We start from the raw sequence: 12,872 nt of genomic DNA, 5'->3' as shown, positions 1-12,872 counted from the left end.
CTGTGTCTCAGAAAGTTTCTTTGTAGTTGAGTTTTCTGTGCATTTTGTTGGAAAGTCTGAAAGGTGAGTTGGGGTCTGGGTGCATTTTTTTTGCTAAGCTCTGGGTCTTTCTATTTGATCACGAGCATGTAGCTCTTTAGATGACACAGTCACTGCAGGTCTGGTGAGTTCACGGCTTGTTCTGGGGGGAGCAAAAAGCAAAGTGAACGCAAGCACGTCCTCCCTTTGCAATGGTAGGGAACTAGCCATGGAGCCACCACATCAGCATATCCAGGGTCATCTTTTAAAAGACTTTGAGTAAAGCAAAGAATAGCAAAGGGAACACGTGAGTTCACTTAAAACAGAAAGACAAGCCAGTCCTGCTAGCAAAGAGCTCACTTTCCACAGCAAGACATACTAGTATGTTAGGAGGCCAAGGGAGGAAGTGCAGGTTTAAGATGCTGGCCATACGCTTGCTTAGTTACAGAAGCAGCGTGCTGGCAGCAAGGGAGTGATGGAAAAGAGGGGGAGGAGAGGCCTGCTTCAAAGGAAGGAGTTAAATGAGGCCAGCTGAAAAGAAGCCAGGAAAGCCAACATCAGGGCTGATGCCTTCAGGGACGTGGGTGGAAAAGACATTGGATAGAGGACAGCAGGGCAAGCAGGAGGCAAAGAGAGGCTGGGGCTCACTGGGGCACGCTTTTGGAGTGGGTGAACCAGGGCCCAGGCCGAGGACTGCCTTGGCGCTTAGAGGCACACCTTGTTTTCATTTTAGGTGCAGTGTATGCAGCGGTTGCATTTGCATGTAGATCTCCCTGTCTCTGCGAACAGAAACAGCTCACTGACCAAATTCATCTTGAAACCACAAATCAGCATTTTTATCTTCAGCTCTCCCAAGGTGACATGTGAACCGGGAGCTCCCCAGCAGCGCCTGCCTGGCTTCTCAGATCGGGAGCCCTACTGGCAGCACCCCAGGTTTGTGCAGTATTGGGCTTCCCAGGGCCCCCTGCACAGCCTCAGTGGCCGGCGCTGGCGGCACGGCAGAGGCGATGACCAGAAACAGTCAGGGGCTAATTGCCAGCGCGGGCTTGGGGCCGGCCGGCAGCCGCCTGAGCACCGCGGGGAAAGGCTCTTGTTCTGTATTCGTTGCAAGGGGCTCCCTGTTTCTCCATCCTGATCCCTTTGAGTCAAACCAGCCTGCCTCACAGATGCGAGCACCAAGGTGGAGAGCTGTTCCTCAACACTGCACGTGGCGGGGGCAGGACACAAAACTGCCTCCCCCAGCAGCTGGGTCTCGTCAGCAGAGGCCGAGCCTAGGTGCACCTGAACTCTGACAGCTGTCGCTAAGCGGAGAGGTGCCCTGCCTAAATGCAGGGGGAAGATTTGTTGTCTTTTTTTTTTTTTTTTTTTTCTTCCTTTCCCCCTGACTGGGAACAGACTGGGGCCACAGTGCGAGGGGCTGGTGTCCTGTGTGTGGGATGGGCCCAGCGCCGGCACCCTGCAGCAGGGAGGTAAGGGCTGCCTGGCTTGACGCAGCCAAACTGCAGCTGGGGTTTTGCTGCCCCAGTGATGGCTGGGGGAGAGGAGGGGGTTGATTTTTGTTTTCTATCCTTTTCTTTCTTCCCTTTCTTTCTCCACCTCTGGCTTTTGCTTAGATGAAGGTGGCACCTTTGCTTCTGGCGATGGAGCTTTTGGGAAGGGAGAAGCCACACAGCTCCTCCAGGATCTGGCCTTGCTGCTGGGAAACAAAATAATTAAAGATTTCTTCTCCTCCGGCCCTTGAATAGTTCCAAACTCTGGTTTTCAAGTCTGTTGTGCCAGATGCTATTTTTTCTCTTCGTATTTTTTCAGCTAATGAGCTTCTTGCTATGGTAAATCTGTGATGTGGTTGCTGTTTACCTGTATTTTGGTCAGACTTGTGTAGGGAGGCAGGGTGCTTTGCCTTTTCTTCCTTAGTCCTGGTTTTGATGTGGACATCTTAGGGGAGATGAGGGTGATGGTGCTTGCAGAGTCACATAACTCTGGTAAAAATGTGATTTTTTTTTGCTATGTTTTTTTTTCTGGGGAGGGAGGAGGCCTGCTCTTCTGCCTGGATGCCAGCCTGGCACTGAGAAAGCAGAAATGCCCTGTTTGCCTGTGCCCTGATGAGGGGATGAACTGGGGCAGTGTTGTCAGTCTGCAGCATGTGGTTTCCGTATGTTGGCTTGTTTCCTGGCAAGGTGTGTAGGCTATTGCTTAAAAAAAATAAATAAAAAAAAAGGGGGGGGGGAAGAGAAAGAAAGAAAGAAAAGAAAGTGCATTATCAACTTGGCTTAAAATAGCAGGGAGACTAACTAAAATTTAGGATTTAACTTGATTTCAAATGCCAAACTTCAGCTCCAGTCTATGAAAGGGAACTGCGAGTCTTTACTGATATGTGAAATTACAAGGATGAAGTATGTAATACCAGAAATTCATTCTTCATTTTTTGTGCCCTGTCCCTTCTGCATTAGGGTGGGATAACTGTGGTGATCAGAGGCCCTCTGACCCTGTGCTCACTTGGTGGGAGCTTCAGGCTGCTGCGACTGCCCAGGAGCCGAAGCCCTCTCTGTCATGTAGGGGTTCATCAGCTTCCCAAGGTATCCACAGAGCTGCAGCAGTAGCTCTTAAATGTATTTTAAACCCATTTGTGAAAGGACTTGTTTTTGCCTTAAGTAGGAAGAGAAAGCATCTACTCCCCTTTTTTGGCTTACTTGCATAATAGGACCCCTAGAAAACCCTAGTCTTTAATGCCTGTTATGCTTGGGTGAAGATCCACAGGGATCTTCCGCCTATGCAGCTGGTGTGCACAATGTTGTCTCTGAAGCCAGAAATGTGCTTGGCAGTCAGCCTTCCTAGAGCTGGTGTCACCTTGCTGGTGCATGTCTCGAAGCCAATGTTTAACAATGAGATTTGAGCTTAAGCACTTGCATTTTTTTTTTTTTTTTTTTTTTTTTGGCTAGGCTTTCTCTGTCCCAGAAAGTGTTTTATGTTTTATTTTATTTATTAATTTTTATTTCGAAATGTAGAGGATCCTGATTCTATATCAAAGTATAATCCAAGCCTCAAATAATCCAACAACAGAAATAACAGTCTCCTTTCTGGGGGCTGTTTTTAAGCCTCTGTGAAAGGAAACAATTAGGATTCTTCAAAAGGGTTAACTTTTGCTTTTTAAGACAAATATTCATACTTGTCTCCCAGAGCTGAGCTCCTCCTTCCTTCCTGTGCTTCATTAGTGAGGAGGAGCCTCCTGGCTGGGGCGGGGGGAACTTTCCAGCCGTGATCAAAGCATGAAACACAACACGAATGTGATGAGGAGTTCCAGCTCACTTGCTGCATCTCCTGCCTGCCGTGGAGCTGGATGCTGGCTGGAGTGAAACAGGGACCTCTGGTGCATAGGTGGGAGTGGGAGGTGCAGGCAAGGACACAATTTCTGCACTGATCTCTTGGTGCATGGCCTAAAGAAACTGCTTGCAGGAAGGGAAGGCTCCTGGGGTCTCCCACTGCATGGCGTCACCGGGGGGAAGGGAAGGAGTGCCAGCCATCACCCAGCTGCCGATCTGCCCAAGGGAGCCGAGTGCCTCCACTTCTTGGTGAGCCATTTCCAGTTCTATTGCATCAGGGCTGCTGCAAATCCCAGCCCTGCAAAGGGCTGGGAGCCTAAAAGGCGCTTGTCCAAATGTGAGTTGGCCTTGAGTCATCTGCTGGTGTACGTCATCATTTGTATATCCCCCTCTCTCACTAGAGCTACCGCATCAGGTAGTTACTAGCGTCTATAGACTCCCTTCTCTTGTTCAATGGTAGGTTTTAGGCAGCAGCACAATTCAGTACTCATTTCCCTCCAAGCCAACCTTTCTTCCTGCTTTGTCTTGGACAATTTTCACCAAGTTGGAGAAAGCAAGACAGTCCCCAGCAGCTACTGCTAATGTAAATCAAAATAGAAGTCCTGAAATGATTAGTTTGTAACTGCAGGCCCAGTCTCATTGGGGTACCTGTGGCATATGATCCGAAGGTATGTCTCTGGCTTATAAAGCCAGGGATATAGCCCAGCATATTGGCATGACCACGCCACCTAGGCTAGCTTCTCCTGTGAGATAGGGATAGGAAATCTCTGGCAGATCACACTCCTGACAGTGGTGTACCCTATCACCTCTGACGCTCAAGCTCATGGATTCAGAGCTAGTTCAGGTATTTGCTGACAGTGCAGTGAAGGGGAAGATGAAAGAGAGCTTCCTCTCCTCTCACCATTTTTGCTGAAAGCACAAGCAAGGATGGATGGGTTTCATACTTGTCCTGATTCCCCCCTCCCCCCTTTCTTCTCTCCATCAGCTGTTTCCTCAGGTTATCCAGCCACTGGGTCAAAGAGGGTTTGTGGGAGACTAGAAGCTCTCCTCAGGAGAGCTACTACATCTTTCCTATGGTGACAGCCATGAACACTGGGGACCAGAGAAGGCAGAAATGCTGTGGTTAATTCACTGTGGGAACCAAGGGAACACTCCTCACCCACCTTGTTTCAGATGTGGTCACAATGGTGTTCAGGCAATTCTAGCAATGCTTGTGAAAGGACAATGTCCCAGCTAGCTAGAAGAATAACAGCCAGTAAGCAATGAATAAAAAACAGTGCGAAAAGGACTTGGTAATTTTTTGCACCATGCAAGATGCAGAAAAAGGCTTTTGTGCAGCTGCAATGTCTATCACTGGTATCAATGGAGGTTTAGTCCATCTCGTTGCAGCAAGACCTTTGCCAGGCTTCTCCCTTCACAGAGTTACAATAAAAATAGCTATTCAGAGCAGTTCCACAAAGCACTGAGAAGGTTGCTAACTGGGGGAAACACAAGAAATCATGTATGTGCTGCAGGGATCTGGGAACCGGGTGCGGAATAGTCCTGAACAGCCCTCCCCATGTGGCATATGTGGATGTGAGCACGTTGTGAACTATATGGTGTTGCTGCTGATTGCTGCAGAGAAAGATGGATCTGTTTGCTTCATGCTGCTTTCTGTAGGTTTTAGAAGATGAGGTGGAGGAAAAAAATGGCTATGTCAGATTTCTTGAAATGATAGGAGCTATTCTTGTGCCTGAGGGCCCTGGGAAAAAAGGGTACTTGGTATTTGTCTCTTTGTAAGTAAAGCATCTGCCTTGTCAGAGTTATGCAGGGGCAAAGCTTGTATTTTTTCTTTCACTAAAATATAAGGAGTATTGTCATAGGAAGCAGCTTGGATGCCCCAAGAGAGGCTTCCTTAATACTTCTTTGTGGTGTGCTGAACCCACAGCTCATACTGTCATTCTCATATTCTGCTACTGTTTTGCAATTTGTGGTTCCTGGAAAGCTAGTTGTCTTTAAAGGTATCTGAGGATTGTCCATTGCCGCGGTAGAGGAAGGAAAATAAGAATGAACTTCTGTACTCGTCATCCCCACCTAAGGAAGCAAACAAAATGGGAGGAAAATAAATGTGCATCTACTTAAATCCCATTCTTTTACAACACTACCACAGTGCTACAAGAAAATAAAAATATAGCTTAAGCTTCCCTCCCCCAAGAAGGTTAGGTGGTCAGTAGATTCAAGAGATGAGAAATTGTGCTCTAAATCATGTCTTTGCCACTGCACATTACTGTGACTGTCCGCAGGCCTGATCTGGCCCTGGCTCTGCTCTGCAGCCTGCCTTCCAGCTGACCTTTGGGTGTGATCAGTGCCATCAAAATAACCCATGCAGAACGATGAGTTGTGTCCTGGTGGAGAGGTAGGAATCAGCCCAGTGGTAGTCCACCTTTTGGCTCACAGTAAGGTGTTATAATGGGACCTCAGTATTATAACTGAGCCAGGGTTTCCTGAGGTAACACTGTGCTCTGAGTAGGCTATTTCTGTGTTCCCAGGCAAGTCAGTGGAGGGATCTACTCTTAAGCTGTAGAAGTGACTGGTTTACACATCCTTTCTGTAGCTATTACCCTTTGCTGCCCACCTTGGGAGGACCTGCTGCCCTTTCTGTGGCAGCAACGGCTGCTGGAGTTTGAGCTCCTTGGGCTCTAGGAATAGTCCCTTGCAAAGGGTCAATGCCAGTGATAACTTTTTTACTCTGCTCTTAGCACAGCTCTGCGTGCAGGTGTTGCTCTAATGGGGCGCTGGGGTCCACAGGCAGATCAAACAGCACACCTATCTTTCCCTTGTGTAATCTGGCCCCTTCTCTGCCAGTGGCTGAGCTGTTTGTCTAGGAAGCAATGTTCCACATGTAATGTAACATAGCCCTTCTAAAATATTGGTAACATCTTCCCTTTTCTGGTCTTTGGAGTGAAAGCTTCTTATTAAACAGAAAGGAGGCTGTTTCCTCAGCTCAAGAGCTGTAGCTGCCTCTGGGGCTGGTGGGGATATGTTGCCTTTCAGAGCAGAAGCAGCTACATAGCTGAGGCAGTATGATGTCAGGACTAGAGCTAGCTGTGGCCTCGAGGATGCTGAGTTCTTGCCAGCTCCTGCAGTGTCAGTGCTGGGATGCATCAGCAATCCTGTCTTGGACTTGCACCGAGGGTCAAAGAGAGCAACTCCAAATTGCAGATTGTCCCATAGCTGAGATCTTGTCCTTGTGAGGCAGCTGCCAGTTCCCTATCTGTTCCTGATTAATCCTCTCCCAGGAGGATGCTGGCCAGCACATCCCAAACCCAAAGTGAGTTTGGAGGAGGAAGGGGCTAAATCAGATACTGAAGCAGTCTTACTCTCTAATTTTTTTAACCCCTGCTGGCATCCTAATCCAAACAGGAAGGCAGCAAGAGTCTGGACAAGGATCAGTAGTCCTAACTTAGTGCTATGCAGAGCAGAACCAGTATAATTATGGGCAAATGGACATAATCGTAGAAAATAGCTGAACTCTGATGAGGGCCAGGTTCTTTCCTGAGAACTTGCAGGAACAGTGGCCAGTTCTCTTCCCCTCTTATTCTTGCCAGCACTTTCCATCAGCTTTACAACGGGCTTTACCACCACTGGACATCTTTTTTGCAGTCATTATAGCAGGACCTGGACTCTCCCCAATGCATCAGCAAGCGTGTCTCCTGATGAGACAGGAAAGTGAGACCCCCATTTAATAGATAGGAAAAACGTAGGAATAAAAGTCACAGCTGCCAAAAGCAGCTTTGTTTCTTTGGATAAAAAATATAATCTACTTCAGAGACAAATCAGAAGTGAAGTGCCAACTAAGGCCTGCAAACCTGTCTCCAGGTCTCCACCACTGAGTGCTTAACAGCAGGGCAGTTTGATTAGCTTCCCCCTCTGAAAATGGTAATTTGAGTGAGTTGCCAAGCATGAAACATAAGTCTGGCCAGAATGCCCATGTCCTTGTTCTTCCAGATCACACGCCAGCAGTGTTAGGACCATTCTTTCCTTCCTCTCTTGGTTGCTACAAGCTCTGTGGGCTGCCAGGGACCCATCCCTCTGCTTGTACCTAGAGTGGCTCTTGTCTGTGCACAGGACAGCACTCTCGGGCTGTGGGGGAGCAGGCATGTGTGTACGTGGGGAGTTGTGGCTGCGCAGGCACCCCTGATATCAACAGTTTTGACCGTTTTCCCTGTTACTGTTCTGTCTCTGCCAACTGTCCCCGTCTGCTCCTCTGCTGGCTCCAGTTGTGTTTCAGACTTCCCTGTTTACTTGCTGTTCCCTGTCCTTGCCCAGTGTTCCCATGAACCTCCTGGCACAGAGCAGCAGTGAGGTTTGGGGCTGAACAACCCTCCAGTCCTCCACACTGCCCCCTGCACTGGTTGACTTCTCTGAGCCACTTCAGTGGTTCCTGGACCTTCATTTCTTAAGTAAGTGCATCAGATGTGCTCCTAGCTCTCATGGACAGAGAGGGGTCCCAACCAGTGACAGGTCCTTTGGAGACTTCCAACCACATGCGTGCGGAGACATTTTGTCTGAGGGATCAGGCTAAATCTAGGCCACTCTAAACCCCCTGAATAACAGCTCTGGCACCAGCTGCTCTGATTAGCTGAGATGATACTCTTTTTGAGCTGAATTACTTGCTGATGTCGATGTGGCCTCTGTGCATGTGCATTAGGGGGGAACAGGTGTCAAAAATGTATGTGGGGAAAATTCTTGTTGGTGCCATACAACTGTGGAAGATCAATTCTTTTCCCTCCCTTCCCTTCTATAAATGGTTTTCATGAAAACAGGTTTCTTAACTTAGGTTACAACAGTGAGTGCTAGATAAGTTTTGCTACTAGTGATGAAACTCTTGGCTAAATTAGATAGGAGATGAGGATGAGGAATGTCGCCTATTCGTGTGATTTCTGTTACAAGACTTCTACTGTCCACACTGAAGTCTGTGTCAGATGTTTTGTAAGGATGTAATCCACAGCAGAGCGAGGGCTTTCCCTGGGCTGATGGAGAAGGAAGCGATTATATTAAAGCCTCATCCTACAGTGTAGAAAACCATGACACTTCTGCTTTTGGGTAAAGTATTTGGTCTAAGCCTGGCTTTGCTGAGAGCTGTCTCTTTCCTGCCCCTCAGCTGTGGGTATGGAAGACTCTTTCCAGGCTCTTCTGTGAATTTGGTGAGGATGGGGGAATACTGGGGACAGGGAGAGGCAGGGATACAGGGAGCCCTACTCTTGCTGCTGGTGGAAGCACAGGCATGCTTGCTTGCTCCCCACTCCAGCCAGCTGGGTTTAATTTTAGAAATGCAGTGCTATCGTGGGGCATCTTTTTCCATGGAATGCAAGTCTTTAAGTAAATAAATAACAGCTTTGTCGAGGTGGAATGACAGCCCATAACCGCACTGCAAAACACGCACCGAGTGAGTCAAGCACTGTTTCACTTGCATGTGGAACTACTTTGTATGGATACAGTGGCTGCTCTGCCCCCCTTCAATCCCCTCTTGATCTGGCCATGTGCATTGATTAAAAAGAAATAAAAACACCTTGAAATACTCGCCTTGGAGAAGTGGAAATGAAAACACCTCCAGCTGCTGGGGTTCAGCTAAAGTTCTCTGGCATAGGTTTGCAAAAGCTATGGTTTACCCGTGATCAGCCAAGTGTTACTGTTGATGCCTTTGCTGCATCTGGGACATCCCAGAAGGATGTACTCTGAGGCATCTTCAGAGAGGCCTGAGGGAAATAGCAGGTTATAAGTATGAATGCAAGAAATTTGTGTTTAAATACCCCTCCCAGTCATGTGTGCAGTTGTGTTGCTTATGGCTGAATGTCCTGGGTGTGTCTTTCAAAGCTTGTTTGCTGGCTGGAAAATCCTGTTAAGCTCCATCTTACCAGGGCAAGGGCCCATCTTCACTGCTTTAGTCCAGCAGCTCTGAGATGCTTGCGTGGCATCTGCTGCAAAACCTGTTGGTAACTGTCTCCACTGAGTCAGCAAGGCAAGCTCCTCTAAACTCCCAGTTTGGTAAGGTCTGAGGCTGAGCAAGACTGATGGGTAACAAGCTGAGGATATGATGGCTGTCAACCTAACTTGAAAGGGAGAACTCTTGGCTACCTGTGGTGTCAGCTGCTGATGCTCCATTGATATTGCTGGAGCTGTGGCAGGGCTGCACCTGGCTTGCAATCTTGGCACCTAAACACCGCAGGCTTTGCAGACACTGCAGTCCTCCAGCTTCTAGGCCCAGTCTGTATTATCCCCTTCCTTGCCTGTGATCTCTCAGAGAGTTCATGACCCCTTTCTTATTCCCAGAGGGGCACATCCATGTAGATGCAACCTACAGAAAAGGTAAATGGATTCTTCTCATTACTAGCTCCTGTGCTGGAGGTTCAGGAGTTGATCTGTGGCCCTGGCTGTGTCATTGAGGACAAAAGACAATAGCTCATTTGCAGGGCCAGATGTTCATCCCATATGTGGTCTTACCATGATAGCCTTCCTCTGATGTAGAGATTTCAGGGGTAGACCTAAAACCTGCAAGGAGGAGCAAGCAATATCAAAATTACCCAGGTTGCTGGCTATTCACTGGGCACAACAGGGAGACTTCTTCCCTATGCGCTTTTTTAGCTACTAATGGCAGAATACAGCAACTTTGATGACAGGACACTGCTTGTCAGTGAGTCAATTAGGTCAGTGAGTGCGTTAGCAGCTGGCAGCACCACTTCTGGGTGCTTCCTCAGCTCCAAAGAGGTGGCTAGACTGTACTTAATCACAGAGGTTTGACTGAACTGTGGCAACAGCCTTTGTAGAGAGCAGGCTCAAAATCAGTGTCTGTGGCTTGGAAAAAGTGTCGTGTAGCATCCTCATATCACATGCACACAGGATGCATGAAGAGGTTTTGTTCTGACCTTTCTCTCACAAGGAGACAAGTGTGTCTTGTCCTCTTTCCTGTAGCCCTCAGCAGGAGCATTTCTGGGTGAAAGCCATGGCAGGTTTTGTGTGTTTGTTCAGGGCTGGTTGTAGTATTTGTGTTCACTGCAGGGCTTCAAGATCGTCAGCTGCCCCCTGGCCTTGCTAGTGGCTTCTCTTTGCAGAGGGCTGTGAGGGCAGGAAGGACTTTCCATGTGACATTCGTGCTGGTACTTTGCACAACCTGGTTGCACCAGCCCCTCTCTGCCTTAATCTCAGCCATGATCCAGTCTGCTCCCGTGCTGGTATCATGGGTTTAGATTTTTTTTTTTTTTCGGTGGGGTAAATCTTAGTGAAGGCTCTTTCCTGAGGGGCCAGGCAAACTCTGCCCATGTTCTTTGTAAACCCAGGATCACAGTGGCCCTGGCAGCAGCTTGACTTTTCCACCAAACCCAATTAAGATTCAGTCTTGGCAGAACAGAGCCTTTCGAACTGCCAGCTGCAGAAGGCGAGATCTGCCTTCAAGGGCAGCAGAAATTATTCCCTTCCCTCAGCTGTACTTATTTCTTGGATTTGGGCTGAGAATGGCCCCAGGAGTTGATCTACAGAAGCCAAATGAGCCACACAGAGCTAAAACATTTCCATTCAGCGTCACAGCCAGGGTGGGGAAGCACAGCCCTGCATAGCTCCGAGACTGTGGGTGGCAGCAGGGGAGGCAGGTGGAGGGAGGGAGGGAGGGAGGACGCAGTCCTACTCAGGCCTCCAGGCAACAGCAGTTCCGGCTTAGCTGGAACTTCACATATAGGAAGACTTGGACACACAAATCAGCAGTAATGGACAGTCAGCGCTGTGCTGCTGAAATCGGGCTCTCCCAGGCCCATATAAGCAGATGCTACCTGCCAGGTCTTTGCCTGGTGTAAAACCACACAGCTCTGCTGATGCTGATGGAGCTTTGCCACAGGGCACTATTAATGGAGCAGCTGTATATCTGATGGCATATGCTTTTTTTCCAAGGATAATGCTAACACAGCTTTAGAGTTGCCCAGTCTTTTTGCTGTCTCCTCTTCTTCCTCGCCCCCCCCCTACCTCCTGCCACTTGTACACATATTGCAGCTATGCTTCCCTTGGCATTGGAACCAGAAACTTTGCTTTTGCTGGCCTTGCAGCCTTTCAGCTGTGCATCCTGGAAGTATCATGAGTATGGAGGGAGAGGGAACTGTTTGTGTCACATCTATTTTTAAAACTAAATCTATACGGGAACAGCCTAGTAATACAGAGAGTTACTTCTGGTTTTGAGTAGCCTGTCCAGAATTTGAGGATAAGCTCTACTGCTGTCTCTGCTTTTCTGTCTGCCACCTGGTTCAGGAAGAGCTATTGCTGAGGTGATAATGTTGCTAATTTGGGGGTTACACTCGGAGCAATGCCAACCAGTAAAGAGAGCTTTGAAAACAGCTCTACAGAGCAAGTGTTGTGCTGGTGGCACCTAGAAGAGCCACAGACATCAGGCAGCTTGCCTGATGGCCATGGCACTCTCGCTGGCAGGTTGTGCCCGGGAAGGTGAGCAATGCCCCGTTTGTCCTGCAGCTCTTTGCAGAGCAAGGCTCAGCAGCATCCCAGGATGTCAGGCCCTGCAGTGAATTTGTACTCTGACTGTGCTTCACCACTGTTATTTTGGGTAGTGTGTTCCTCAAAGGAGCAAATAGGATGAGTACAAAAATAGAGATGCTAAGCTGAAAGCTTTCTAAACATGGCCCTGGCAGCACAGGACAGAAGAAGGTAGAGCAAGCCGGATTTGTTCTCAGCTATTGTTGTATAAGCTTGTTGTGACCAAAAATGAAAATCCACTCTTATTATGACAGGGTGCAGTCAGCCCTTCAGGCCCAACTTGTGAAAAAGGATTCAGCTGCTCCACCCTGTGCCTTTCCAGGGAATGTGCCAAACATGTCAGGGGTTTGTATGCCATGGTCATGCTTTGCAGTGCTCCTCAGCGCCACTTATGTTGGAGACCTAAGTCAAGGCTTTAACCTGAAGTCTCTTTTTTTTTTTTTTTTTTTTTTTTAAAGAAAGAAAGAAGAAGAAAGAAAAAGGAAAACGAAAACCTAGTCCATCAGCCCACTGCAGACAGCAGCTCCTCCAACCCTTTCTATGTTTCTATGTTTGCAGAAATCCTAAGCTGCTTTTGGAACAAGGCACTAGTAAGTGGAGGGAAGTAAACTGTGTTTCCATTTAACTAATTAGCAGTCCTATGTCCTGGCCAAAGCACACACACTGTTACAGTCATTTTCAAGCTGTTACATGCCTGCCTAAGTGTTGCTGAGCCAGCCAACAGGAGCTGCAAACTAGCTAATGGCCAAGGAGGGGGTGGGATGAAGGGCCAGATCCTGTTCAGTCGAATCCCATGTAAAGCTGAGTAACCTCAGCGACTTAAGTAGAATTACTGCAGGTCATCAGTGGTTTAGAACAGCTGAAAATTTCTTTCCGCCTCCTAATGTTCTGCTGGTGCTGCTTTTAGAGTCTGGTTTTGAGTGCTTTCCATTTTGAAAAAAAAAAAAAAAGAGGTCTCTTTCTAAGGTATTTCAAGTCATGTCTCTCCTCTATTCTCCACTTCCCTTCCCCGTGCACTTTCAG

The sequence above is a fragment of the Rhea pennata genome, chromosome 3, assembly GCF_028389875.1.
Source record: "Rhea pennata isolate bPtePen1 chromosome 3, bPtePen1.pri, whole genome shotgun sequence".
NCBI classification, from domain to species: Eukaryota; Metazoa; Chordata; class Aves; order Rheiformes; family Rheidae; genus Rhea; species Rhea pennata.
Note: the sequence above shows the minus strand (reverse complement) of the source record.